Source organism: Ascaphus truei, chromosome 14, assembly GCF_040206685.1.
Source record: "Ascaphus truei isolate aAscTru1 chromosome 14, aAscTru1.hap1, whole genome shotgun sequence".
In the NCBI taxonomy this organism is placed as follows: Eukaryota; Metazoa; Chordata; class Amphibia; order Anura; family Ascaphidae; genus Ascaphus; species Ascaphus truei.
The window spans coordinates 50,342,759-50,357,126 of NC_134496.1; the positions used below are offsets into that span (position 1 = coordinate 50,342,759).

At 51.0% G+C, this 14,368-nt stretch overlaps 1 long non-coding RNA gene across 1 annotated transcript; it reads left to right on the forward strand.

The window, feature by feature from the left end:
- The first annotated feature begins 1,214 nt into the window (after positions 1 to 1,214).
- On the forward strand, positions 1,215 to 6,232 carry LOC142465505 (uncharacterized). The gene is made up of 3 exons (XR_012787898.1): positions 1,215 to 1,697; positions 2,522 to 2,602; positions 4,703 to 6,232. It is a non-coding gene; the product is annotated as an uncharacterized LOC142465505 (long non-coding RNA).
- The last annotated feature ends 8,136 nt before the right edge of the window (positions 6,233 to 14,368 follow it).

Here is a 14,368-nt window from a genome sequence, read left to right on the forward strand (position 1 = left end):
AATACACTGTATATGATGAGTTTAGCAGTTAACTGTATAGAATTAGACCTGATGGTGTCAGACAGCTGCAGTGCTTCACATATAAAAATGGGAATGATTCTGCTCCTGCCCATCCGCAGTCCCGGTAACATCTTCTTAGATAAGTTTAGGAGCACTTACAGTTACTTTTATACTAAAAGCAATGATTGATATCATTTTTACAGGTGCATCTTTTTAAAGGGATGACTTTTATGTCTGTTCCCACTGCCCTATTGTGTAAAGTAATAAACCAGCAGCAATATCTGTCCCTACAGAAGGGACTTCCTCTCCTGGGTATAAGATGGTTATAAGCAGTGTTCGACAAACCTATACATTTGCTCGCCCCGGGCGAGTGGATTTAACCCCCGGGCGAGTAAATATTGGCCCAAGCAGCACACGTTTGGTACTAGGTGGCGAGTAGATTTTTTTTGTGTGGCGAGTAGATTTTTTGGTGATTTGTCAACCACTGGTTATAAGAAGAGGCGACTTATGTCACGGGAGACCAGGACTAACACACCAGGGATCAACTCGCCAGACAGAACAACCGAGCTAATAAAAGTGAATTTATTGGTAAAAGATAACCACAACTGTTCACAGACATAAAACATAGACTCCCAACTGGGGTAACTGGGGAATTCCCTGCAGGCCTAGGCGCAGGGACTTCTGGGAAGAGATTTCCCCGGTTCTGCTCCCACGCAGTGTTCAGTAGGCACTGCTATCAGAGACCCCAACCGGCACACCTGGAACCCAGAACTCTGGGACCTCTCACTGCCACTGTGTACTCCATGTGCACATGTACTCCATTCACACAATGCATACCTACCTCCCATGTATTGTTTTATTATTCCCATGTGCATTTCATTGTCTATACACCAATACTGCAAAGCTCTGTGCATATGCCTGGCACTACATGAAAATGAAACACTTACACCAAAAATATTGCAAAGTACATTCAAACTGTCATATGAAATTAAAGTGTATGAGAAATGAATCTGTGTCAAGAAAGCAGTTTGTTGTGACAGAGAGAGTAGGATTATAAAATAGCCTCAAGACATTTAATACATGATTGCAAAAGAGTTTGCCTTGCTAAGAGAAGTCCATACAAGGCAATATTTGCTCAGGGGGGATTTAACTCTTTGAGAGCAGAATATTATTACTTTATGCAATGTTTCAATGGCGGATTCTCATTCCCTAAGGCCTCGTTCAGGGTGCTGGCTTCGGAGGGAGGGCGTGCTGACGTGCTTGCTGCAGTGAGAAACAAAGTATTCAATTTGAATACTTGTTGTCAGGGTAGCAACTGCCCTGCCTCCGAAGCCAGGAGTTGACGCTGACGACAGTTTCAGTAAACGAAAATTTCGTTTTTTGGAACTGCAGCAGCGTCACAGGGACCCAGGCAGCCAATGAAATCATTCTTCAGAATGATTTCAAGACTGCAACACTGATCCCTGCTCTCTGTCTGTGACCGGGAGGATTAGCATGTGACGTCAAAGACATGCCCACTGAACGACAGAACGCTGGGGCTGTCGGCAGGGGATGATCGGACGTCTCCTAGAAAAGTAACGCGCGCTCTCGCGGACGCGCGCCCTCCATATCCCAAAGCAGGCACCCTGAACGAGGCCTAAGGCTGCTTCCTTCCCTGGAAATATATCAACAGCGCTGGATGAACTGGAAAAGATACAGTCAGTATAATCTCTCAGCAAGTCAGAGGGATGGGGGGAGGGAGCGGAGTCAGTACTGAGATAGCAGTCTGTCCTGAGAGAATGAGTACTGAAATAAATACACAGGCCTGTAATATCATGCTTAAATAATCATGAGAACGCATTGGGAGAGTCATCCAAGGAGATGCGCCAAAGAGACCAGATCTTATTAAATGTACGAATGGTGCCCCTTAAATAACTAGTGATCTGTTCCATTGACATAATAAAACAAACGTTTTTTAAACGTGTAAAACAGCAGGAAGTTTAAATAGTAAAAGAAACCACTTCTTGCTGCAAGAAAAAAATGAAATAAAAAATACGTTTTATTTCGGTTTTGGAGAGATCTTACTTTTTCTGCCCAAGAGAACAGAACAGCAACCAACAGGAAATCTTCCACCTCGTATGTCTGATGCCATTTTAAATAAGTTTAAAAAAAAGACTGAATTTTTTGACACTTCCACCAAATATGTGTGAATGTGCCTAATGTAGTCAGACCAGAGTAAGGTACCACCATGAAAAAGCTTATAGGTGTTTTCTTTAAAGGTTGAGCAGATTGAACTTAAGAATCTTTTTCCCAGATAGTCCGCTTTTCCTTATTTATTATTTAAATTTTTTTTTTTAAATGTATAGACTTTCGGGGGTTAGGTGGCATGTTTGAAATGTAATAAGCAAGTTCAGTAAAGAATATGTAAATCAAGACCAATATAGCTTGACCACCTGGGTGCAGATCAACAAAGGTTTCAAGTGACCATCTGGTCCACAGCGCCCCCTAGAGAAATGTGCTTGTGTTTGTGCTGCTTTATCAGGGAGTAAGTAGCTGTCCGAGGTTCTGAAATCCTCCACGCAGGGAGCTGCGAAGAAAGCTGATGCTGTCCAACATGCACACAGTAAGGAGTGATATTTGTGTGCAGGGTTGCATATTGTGTGTATATGTGATATGTATATTATATTATTTTTGCATAAGAGGTAATGGCCACCTGGTTACGGTTGTCCAGGGGTCATAAATCAGCACTAAATATATACACAAGTCTCATCTGAATTAATTCAAGGGGTCTAACTATGGTGTTCTAAGGGAGGAAGGACTCAGGCCCCATCGCAGCACATACAGACTGTGGAAGTAAAGGGAAACACACACACTGACGAGGTCCTTATAAAACTGTGACCAAGAAGCTCTCATCCTTCATATATTCACTACACCCAGAGATCGGGCGGAATGGGGTGTTTGGCCGTGACCAAACCAGACCCAGCACTCGTCCACATCACAAGTCATCACCGCGTCTTCTTCACTGAATGTGCCCGCTAACCAGGACACTCAGCACGTCCAAGTGGGCGTGCTGAGAGGGTCCGGTGTGGGCGCATTCACAACAGGCGCGTTCACATTTGGAGCGGCTGGGACATTTAAAGATGGTGGCGAACAAATGTGAAGGTGGTGATGTGTCCAGAGGTGAGTTTTCCTTGTGTCGACTTGAGATGCAGCGGTGGTTTGGTCGCGGCCAAACATCCTAGACTGCACATGACGGCCCTAGTCACAGGATTTAATATGTGCGTTGTACGGATTCACATTCCTGTTACACATCCTATTATAATGTGTGTGCTAGGTTATCTATGGCATTGACACGGTTAGCATTCACTTGCTGGGATTGTCTCTTCCTGGAGGAAATGGTAATGATGGCATTTACTAAGTGGATATAGAGCAGTGAACAGCACAAGTTGTAACACTTACTCTACATAAAATGTAACTGCCGAGCTAAATGATAGAAAACCAGATTGCCCAATATAAAAACAACTGGAAGAGAACGTACAGATGTAGATGTAGCCCAGGTAAGGAAATATGGAATTTTAATAAACAAAAAATAAATAAAATCAATGATTGACTTAAATACAAATAGATGAGCATTATTGTACTCCACATTGGGTGTGTTGAAACAGAATCAGTGAGCTGTGAATGTGACTTTGAATGACCTCTGCTATACTATGCACACAAGACACTAGAAATAGACAACTATTTCTATCAATAAGTTTCTTATTTATTTATTTTTTTTTACTTAAATTTTTTATTAAAATAAAGAAGGGGTACAAAGAAGAAATAGGGGGGGAATACAATTATACATAAAATCTAGTAATATCACAATAGGAAGGCGGGGATTAGAGGGGAAGGGAAAAGCATTTGTACCAATATAACAGCGGTGCGCAAAGTGTGGGGCGGTAGAATTTCATGGGGGGGGGTGCTGTGGCTAAAGAGGCCCCGCGCTCTCCCCCAAGGCACTTAAATTAAGTGCCGGGGGGGACCACGTGAGGCCTCTGTAGCTTCTCTTACCTGATCTTCGGCCATGCGTCGCCATGGCAACCGGCGGAAAATGACACCGCAGGGTCATGTTGCCATGGTAACGTGACGTCACATGACCCCGTGACGTCATTTGACGCCGGAGTCGGGGAGGGGAGGGGGAGCGAGGCAGGAGGTAAGGAGGCAGGGGGGGCAAGCTAAAAAATTTGCGCACCCCTGCAATATAACATAGTGAGCAATCGTTGAAATACATCATAAAACACTCCGTTGAAGATATTTTAGTCTAAATATGGGGATATACCTGCATGGCGGAACTAAGGAACCCAAATTTCCAAAATGGCGAGGTGTAGCCGTTCAGGTAAGCAGAGAGATTTCCATATAAACTATATGCCAGATTTTATTGTTTATTTGGTTTAAAGATGTTTGTTTCCAATTCTTGGCAATTGTACACCTAGTAATGTTTACAATTTGGGAGACAACTTTAACTTCTTTTTTTGTTATGATTGGCCATTGGTTTTCCTAGCAATATATATAAAAGATCATGTGATCCCCAGTAATCTGTGTATTAGTGTGAATCTGTAATAACTCCATTGTATATTATTTAATAGTTACTCTCTTATTAATTTACACTTATTAAGAACCCTTCCCCCTCTCAATGCTCAGCCCACCAATAAAACGGTCCCATCACCTCCTTACCTTTCAGTTGATCCCATTAGAAGAAGTCCAGAAGGAGCTGGATTCTGTAAAAGTTGCTTCCAAAAGAATCTGCTATGAGGACCATGAGAAGTTGCCATTCACCAATGCCGTGATCCACGAGATCCATCTCTATGGGAATATCGTACCAACTGGGCTAACCCAGCAGTGTATAAAGTCTTCCTCTGTGCAGGGGTTCCACATCCAGGTGGTACAGTGTCTGGATGGCTTTGTATGACAGTTGGATGGAACCTAGAAGTGGATGAGGTTCTTCTCATGAATGGACTAATTTATACAAATATTGTCTACGTATCTGAGATACACCCGAGGTTGTCTGTGGTGGGTGATATGGGGATGTCATTCTAATTTTTCCATAAGTCCCTTTCAGTGCTGCATATAATATTCGTAGCAGCAATACAAGGATTGGCACAGTGTTACACTGGAGCTCTAGTTTCAGAAGTACAAGAATGTGAGACCTAGAGTCACAGTGACGGGGCCTATGCTAGTAGCCTTCATAAAACGTCTCGCTGGGCCTGTTACGCCGCCAGTTTTGTCAGTGTAGTTATCACGTTATTCAGAAAGACTCTGAAGACCTGCGATATCTCGCCAGCGATTGCAGGGTTTTAATAAAAACGTTAATACTAGTGTACGTGAGCAGGCACCGCTTTGGGATGCCAGTATCTCCTATGCATTTAAATGTAGCGGGGGACGCGGGACATTTAAATGCATAGGAGATACCAGCACCCCATGACGGGGCCTGTATCTCGGGATGCAGGGGGCCCCCGGACCTGAAATCAACGTGGTTCTGTTCCGGAGACCGCAAAATAGAATTTCTTCCGCCGGGGAGAGGATGGCCGTGCACTGCATACACTAGAGTGCTAAGGAGAGACTAATGCCGCGGGGTCACTAACAAGTCATCTTTATTGGAATCTGCAATCCATAGTACGCCGCCACAAGTACCTCGAGGAGGACGCTCTGACGCGTTTCGTGCCTGGGGCACTTTGTCAAAGAGCTGTTCCGGAGACCCCCTGCTCACGTGCACTAGTATTACATTTGTTATTAAAACAACTTCATTGCCTTAACGGCTAGGCGCTAAAGCAATGTAGGGAATAAAGTTCAATGGCCTGTTTATTGGGGGCAGAGGGGGTGGATGAAGGGGTTAGTAGCCCCAGGGTGGGTGGTTAGGCCTGCCGGGAAGGTTGCGGAAGGAGTTAACCCCTTCACTACCATAGCTGTGGGAACTGCTGTGGTAATGATGGGGTTAACCAGTCCCACAACACCTCCCCCCCCCCCGGTAGCCCTAAACATCCATCCTTGGGGCAACTACCCCCTTCACCCAATCCCTCTAACCCCAAGAAACAAAAATAAACATAACAACCCTACTACCCACCTCTTCTACCCCCAACAACCCTCCCATCCCATACAGTACAGTAACGGGCAAAATTACTATTATCCAGATATGGATAATAGCTCATGTGCCCATTATAAATCAAACATTAGCCAGCCAGCATTAATAAAGTAAATAAAACTTTTACTTACCCCTGTGTATCTGTGTGTTTATTCTACTTACCCCTGCCCTGTAGGGCGTCCTCATCACCATACTCCAGGTCCATGTCCTCCGTTGGCAGCAAGAGTACAAGAAAAATACAATCTAACGATCGTAGAATTCAAATCCCTTCCCATCCATCAGACTTAATCTGACACGGTTTAGCTCTAGGGCAGTTCCGCAGGCATTCTTAAAGGGTTGCCTGCCATTTTCAGGTTCTTTGAAAATGGTACCAAATACAGAAGAATTTACAATTTATCTGACCTCAGATGCGCTATTAGAGAGAGTTGGGGTTCCTTACAATGCATCTGATCTCATACGCACTATTAGAGAGGGTTGGGGATCCTTACAATGCATCTGATCTCAGACGCGCTATTAGAGAGAGTTGGGGTTCCTTACAATGCATCTGATCTCAGACACGCTATTAGAGAGGGTTGGGGTTCCTTACAAAGTACTGATCTCAGATGCGCTATTAGAGAGGGTTGGGGTTCCTTACAATGCATCTGATATCAGACGTGCTATTAGAGAGGGTTGGGGTTCCTTACAATGCATCTGATCTCAGACGCGCTATTAGAGAGGGTTGGGGTTCCTTACAATGCATCTGATCTCAGACACGCTATTAGAGAGGGTTGGGGTTCCTTACAAAGCACTGATCTCAGATGCGCTATTAGAGAGGGTTGGGGTTCCTCAGAATTTCACAATAAATTATAGGGTTCCTTAACCAAACAAAGGTTAAAAATACACTGTTCTAGGGTCTATGTGTCAAGCTCCAGTTATACAACCACACTTTACCCTCTCCCGTATCAAATATACAAAAGCTCTTTCTGCCAAGACCGCAGAAATCTGACAGCTGCTCTCTCGCAGGTAATTCTATCTGCTGTTCTTTCTCTCTGGCAATGTATATTGTATTTAGTTCAGATCTCAGAGCATTGCTGCCACACTGTGACCAAACCCTGCAAGCTGAAAACAATGATGATACATCGCAGAACAATGACCTTCCGGCTGACTCCTTACAGCGCATAGCATTGAGAAGGCGACATTCCAGGAGGCGGAATGACTGCGGTATTATTTTGGTGCTTTTTTTGCAGCTCCCGGAGACCCAGTCAGGCGGTTGAGTTTGAATTTTATTTTGATTTATTCATCAATACTTTGAAAGCATAAAATAAATATAGAGCCTGCAACAGGTAATAACAACGGGGTTAACTAAACCCCATTTAAAAAAATAAATAATTGAAGGGGGCAGAAATCTCAGAGACAACAAACTGATATGTAACACCCCTATCTCCCCCTCCCCCCCCCCCCCATTGGCTGCGGAAGATAGGGTGTACACGTATTCAGTTTCTCTTTACACTGCAGACAGGAATTCTACCTGCTTCAGCGCAGCTCAGTCAGTTTTACCTTTAGTCTCAGGGCTTCTCTGGTGGAAAGAGGCCAGGCTTGTAGTGAGGAGCAAGATAAGGGCGCCAGGAACTTTGAACAGGCTGCTTGCTTTATTGAGCATGAGGCAAAAGCATAAACAGGACCAGTTTTCGGTATCTCTCTCAGGCCGCAGTTCCCCCTTTGCCTGCAGTTTCCTCCCAGTACCCAACTTAACCCTGGATAGGAGTGGAGTAGGCTGGGCCCCAGATCCCTACTTAAACCTGGCTATAGCCCTGCTCCCTGCAGCATGGGAACCTCTGTGTCTGTGCCAGGCACCTAGCCTCTCTGCCCAGCACACACACACTCAGCTGAACAGAACCCCCCCTCCCCCCCATATCTACCCAGGCCTTTCCCCCTCAGTCTCTGGACAAAACATGCTGTAGCCCAGTGATTCCCAACCAGGGTTCCGTGGAACCCTGGGGCTCCTTGAAGCAGTTTCAGGGGTTCCTCCCATGGACCACAGACCCCCCCCCCTGGGGGTGGGTTTTTTTGGTATGTATTTTGTAGGGTGGATTGAGTGAGAGTGGGGTAATTGACGGAAGGTAGGGGCGAGAGTGAGAGAACAGGGGGGCAGGAGGGAGTGAGTGAGGGAAAGAGGGAGTAAGAGTGAGACACAAGGGATAAATACATGCGAGGCGGGAGGGGGGAGAGTTAGTGAGACAGATGGGAGAGAAATACATGGGTAGAGGGTGGGAAATAGAGGTGGCTCGTGAGGTGTGAAATGTTGTGACTGACCCCTGCCGAACCTAATATGTGTCGGCCACATAGGGGATCCCCGAGATTTCTCGAAATACTTCAAGGGTTCCTCCAAACAAAAAAGGTTGGAAATCACTGCTGTAGCCTGTCACCCCACTGGTCACATGACCTACTAGAACTCTCCGGGCCCTGCATGACATGCATGTGCCTGGATATTGCAACAATATAACTTGCCTCTGGTACTGCTCACATGTAGGGCTGTCTGCAGGGGGTTTAACCCTAACACTGCCAGCAGCTGCCATGCCTATGTAACACACTTCCCCCCAACCCCCCCTCCAATCGCAGATAGGGACCATGTGTGGGGAATCTACATGTATTACCGTGTCTGGTGCAATACCTGTTAGGCTCACAGGAGGCCTGAGCCTCCGCTGATGGGAGCTTGGGGTGTATCCTGGAACGATACATACAGCGCCTCCACCTGTGCAGGGATTCTAGAGTGTAGAATAACCCCTGACACAGGACCCGCATGCAGTAACCACTTACACCAGGGTATGGATAAAACAGTTTACTATATGCTTGCAGAACAATAACCTTAGAACAATAGTGTCACCCTGTAACAGTGGGCCTCGCAGGGCCATAACCCCACACCTTATTCCCCAACACCGTGTACCCTAGAGTCCCAAGCCCACCCAAGTGTGAGACAGCGCTGCCCACTAATTTGAGTAGATGGTTGGTGCACGTGTGGTGACGAAGGTACCTGCCGGGTGTGTCCACACCCGGGCACGCAGATGCTGTACTTGGGATCCCTAGGGTGATCCCACGACGTGATCCGCCGCTACAGTGGCTGGCTCCCGCGTGGAGTGAAGAGAGGGAGTGTCTCAGTGAGTAAAGACACTGACTGGCACTGAGAGTGTGAAGCAGGGGAGCCTGGTTCAATTCCCGGTGTCGGCTTCTTGTGACCTTGGGCAAGTCACTTTATCTCCCTGTGCCTCAGGCACCAAAACCATAGATTGTAAGCTCTACGGGGCAGGGACCTGTGCCTGCTAAATATCTCTGTAAAGCGCTGCGTATAATTAGCAGCGCTATACAAGTACATGCTATTATTATTATTTATCCACCTTTGGAATGTCTCTTATCTCTGCGCGCTGCAGAGAGTGATTCACCTTCCTGGCTGTAACCACGCTTCCTGGCTGTAACCACGCTTCCTGGCTGTAACCACGCTTCCTGGCTGTAACCACGCTTCCTGGCTGTAACCCTCACTTACGCTGGCTTTACAGGACCCTGTCCTCACTTTCTCCTCATCGGCCAACTGGCTTCCTCTTTCTTCCTCTGCCTCCTGTGTAAACTTCATAGCTATCCGAGTCTCATGATCGTGTCATGTGCAAAATATATAAAGCCTTCCGTGTACAACACCAAGTGGCTGGCTTACTTAGAGAAATTGTAATAACTCATACAATTAAAAGTAGAATGTATCCAAACAGACAAAAACTTGGCGCTTGATCCCAGGAACCATCAGGCAAAATATGGTTCCGATATCTTCAGAGGTGTCCAAATGCCAGGCGACCGGACAAACAGCTCTCCAAAACATATAGTAGCTGTGGTCCCTAACGTCCCGAGCAGCACCCCCTCCCCCCTCCCTCATGGGATATGCGGCACGTGACCCCGCAGCGTCATTAGACACCAGTTACCATGGCGACGCATCGCCGTAGATCAGGTTGGAGATGCTGCAGAGGCCTCATGTGGACCCCCGGCCCTTAATTTAAGAGCCATTTTGGAGAGCGCGGGACCTCTGTAGCCGCCGCGCCCCCCCCGGAAATTCTTGCGCCCCCCTCTTTGCGCACCCCTGGTCTACTCTATCTGCACTCCTATTGGTCCACACTATCTCCCCTGCCGTTGGCTTCCCGCACATCACGTGATCGCGTCACTGCAAGGAAAGATAACAGTCTTCCCTGCCAGCGGTCGCGTCATCGCGCTTTGCGACTGGAGCTTGCCCCATAGAGGGCTGTGCTCTGGTGTGTGGCGCGCGAGCTGCAGCGGCCACCGGGGACTCAGCCATAGGCCGTCATTATTCCAGAAATCGCGCGCAACGCAGCGGAGCTTCAAAACAATCAAATGCAATGAAAGCGCACATACCATTCGCGACGGTAGCACCACGCTGCAAAGCCTCTGTCTCATGCAGAGATCTGAGATTTTGTTTTTCGCAAGCGGCGGCCGCGTCACGTGATCTGCACGGCCAATCACAGTGCATCTTAAACAAACCAATGAGAGAAATGATCTGGCCATGTCTCCGTGCAGCAGTGCTACATATCGCTTCTGCGTGTGCGCATGCAGCGCCGCCGCGATGACGTCACCGGATCGCTGGGATTTCCTTTCCTATTGTCTGACTATTGTCTTTGTAAAGCACAGGGTGCACTGCCAGCGCTACATCAAGATATATACACATCACATGACTTGATGTACAGACATCTGCTTTCTGGAGCATCATAGTTGCGTTGTCCAGACGTGGCCGCTCTGGCTGCTTATCTGTCACTCACTGATTAGCGTCTCATAGACTTCAATAAAGTCTCATTAACACGCAGAACGAGCACACTTTCCGGTGGCAGCAAATGCTTGCTCCGGACCCCCAAATCTCACGGCCTCATGTAGTGAGGAGGACGAACGCTTTAAGCTCCCGCTGAACGTTCTTTATGTAATGTCTGCGTGCTCAGACTGGCTATTTTAGGATGGAGAATATCATACAAATCTTTGCTGATAGGAAATCTAAATCAGTAACAACGGGGGGGGGGATAGTCACTGAGGTCAGTGTGTCCTGTGGAGGTCAGTATGTGTCTCGAGGTCAGTCTTTAACTTGTCAGCGTCCCCAGATCAGGTCAGTGTGTCCCGAGGGCAGTGTTTAACTTTAAGTCAGTGTGTCCTGTGGAGGTCAGTATGTGTCTCGAGGTCAGTCTTTAACTTGTCAGTGTCCCCAGGGCAGTGTTTAACCTTAGGTCAGTGTGTGTCCCGAGGAGGTCAGTGTGTGTCCAGAGGTTAGTGTGTGTCCTGGGTAGGTTAGAGTGTGTCCCGGGAAGGTCAGTGTTTGTCCAGAGGTTAGTGTGGGTACTGGGGAGGTCAGTGTGTGTCCCGAGCAGGTCAGTGTGTGTCCCGGGAAGGTCAGTGTGTGTCTCTTAATTAAGTCAGTGTGTCCCGAGCAGGCAGAGTGTCTCCCGATCAAGTCAGTGTGTGTCCCGGGGAGGTCAGTATGTGTCCCGTGGAGGTCAGTGTGTGTCCCGGGGAGGTCAGTGTGTGTCCCGGAGAGGTCAGTGTGTGTCCCGGGGAGGTCAGTGTGTGTCCCGGGGAGGTCAGTGTGTGTGTCCCCGGGGAGGTCAGTGTGTGTCCCGAGCAGGTCAATGTGTGTCCCGGGGCGGTCAGTGTGTGTCCCGGGGAAGTCAGTGTGTGTGTGCCCGGGGAGGTCAGTGTGTGTCCCGGGGAGGTCAGTGTGTGTGTCCCCGGGGAGGTCAGTGTGTGTCCCGAGCAGGTCAATGTGTGTCCCGGGGCGGTCAGTGTGTGTCCCAGGGAAGTCAGTGTGTGTGTCCCGGGGAGGTCAGTGTGTGTCCCGGGGAGGTCAGTATGTCTCCCGGGCAGGTCAGTGTGTGTCCCGGGCAGGTCAGTGTGTGTCCCCCCAGGGAGGTCAGTGTGTGTCCCGGGGAGGTCAGTGTGTGTCCCGGGGAGGTCAGTGTGTATGTCCCGGGCAGGTCAGTGTGTGTCCCCCCAGGGAGGTCAGTGTGTGTGTCCCCGGGGAGGTCAGTGTGTGTGTCCCGGGGAGGTCAGTGTGTGTGTCCCCAGGGAGGTCAGTGTGTGTGTCCCGGGGAGGTCAGTGTGTGTGTCCCGGGGAGGTCAGTGTGTGTGTCCCCGGGGAGGTCAGTGTGTGTGTCCCCGGGGAGGTCAGTGTGTGTCCCGGGGAGGTCAGTGTGTGTCCCAGGTAGGTCAGTGTGTGTGTCCCCGGGGAGGTGAGTGTGTGTGTCCCTGGGAGGTCAGTATGTGTGTCCCCGGGGAGGTCAGTGTGTGTCCCGGGGAGGTCAGTGTGTGTCCCAGGGAGGTCAGTGTGTGTCCCAGGGAGGTCAATGTGTGTGTCCCGGGGAGGTCAGTGTGTGTCCCGGGGAGGTCAGTGTGTGTGTCCCCGGGGAGGTCAGTGTGTGTCCCGAGCAGGTCAGTGTGTTTCCCCGGGAGGTCAGTGTGTGTGTCCCGAGCAGGTCAGTGTGTTTCCCCGGGAGGTCAGTGTGTCGCCAGGGAGGTCAGTGTGTGTGTCCCCGGGGAGGTCAGTGTGTGTTCCGAGCAGGTCAGTGTGTTTCCCCGGGAGGTCAGTGTGTGTGTCCCGAGCAGGTCAGTGTGTTTCCCCGGGAGGTCAGTGTGTGTCCCCAGGGAGGTCAGTGTGTGTGTGTCCCGGGGCGGTCAGTGTGTGTCCCGGGGAAGTCAGTATGTGTCCCGGGCAGGTCAGTGTGTGTCCCGGGCAGGTCAGTGTGTGTCCCGGGGAGGTCAGTGTGTGTCCCGGGGAGGTCAGTGTGTGTCCCGGGGAGGTCAGTATGTGTCCCGGGGAGGTCAGTGTGTGTCCCGGGGAGGTCAGTGTGTGTCCCGGGGAGGTCAGTGTGTGTGTGTCCGGGGAGGTCAGTGTGTGTGTCCCGGGGAGGTCAGTGTGTGTCCCGGGGAGGTCAGTGTGTGTCCAGGGGAGGTCAGTGTGTGTCCCGGGGAGGTCAGTGTGTGTCCCCCCGGGGAGGTCAGTGTGTGTGTCCAGGGGAGGTCAGTGTGTGTCCCGGGGAGGTCAGTGTGTGTGTGTGTCCAGGGGAGGTCAGTGTGTGTCCCGAGCAGGTCAGTGTGTTTGCCCGGGAGGTCAGTGTTTCCCCGGGAGGTCAGTGTGTGTGTCCCGAGCAGGTCAGTGTGTTTCCCCGGGAGGTCAGTGTGTGTGTCCCGAGCAGGTCAGTGTGTTTCCCCGGGAGGTCAGTGTGTTTCCCCGGGAGGTCAGTGTGTCCCCAGGGAGGTCAGTGTGTGTGTCCCCGGGGAGGTCAGTGTGTCCCCCGAGCAGGTCAGTGTGTGTCCCCAGGGAGGTCAGTGTGTGTCCCCAAGGAGGTCAGTGTGTGTGTGTTTGTGCATACTGAGGTCTAGATACACCGCACAGCACATTACTGAGACACACAGAGGCTGGGGTGGCCTCACGGACCCGCCCCCTGCCGGCCGCACAGCAGAGACACAGGGGCGGCCTCACGGACCCGCCCCCTGCCGGCCGCACAGCAGACACAGGGGCGGCCTCACGGACCCGCCCCCTGCCGGCCGCACAGCAGACACAGGGGCGGCCTATCGGACCCGCCCCCTGCCGGCCGCACCGCAGAGACACAGGGGCGGCCTCTCGGACCCACAGCAGAGACACAGGGGCGGCCTCTCGGACCCGCCCCCTGCCGGCCGCACAGCAGAGACACAGGGGCGGCCTCTCGGACCCGCCCCCTGCCGGCCGCACAGCAGAGACACAGGGGCGGCCTCTCGGACCCGCCCCCTGCCGGCCGCACAGCAGAGACACAGGGGCGGCCTCTCGGACCCGCCCCCTGCCGGCCGCACAGCAGAGACACAGGGGCGGCCTCACGGACCCGCCCCCTGCCGGCCGCACAGCAGAGACACAGGGGCGGCCTCTTGGACCCACAACAGAGACACAGGGGCGGCCTCTCGGACCCGCCCCCTGCCGGCCGCACAGCAGAGACACAGGGGCGGCCTCTCGGACCCACAGCAGAGACACAGGGGCGGCCTCTCGGACCCGCCCCCTGCCGGCCGCACAGCAGAGACACAGGGGCGGCTTCCCGGACCCGCCCCCTGCCGGCCGCACAGCAGAGACACAGGGGCGGCCTCTCGGACCCGCCCCCTGCCGGCCGCACAGCACAGAGACACAGGGGCGGCCTCTCGGACCCGCCCCCTGCCGGCCGCACAGCAGAGACACAGGGGCGGCTTCCCGGACCCGCCCCCTGCCGGCCGCACAGCAGAGACACAGGGGCGGCC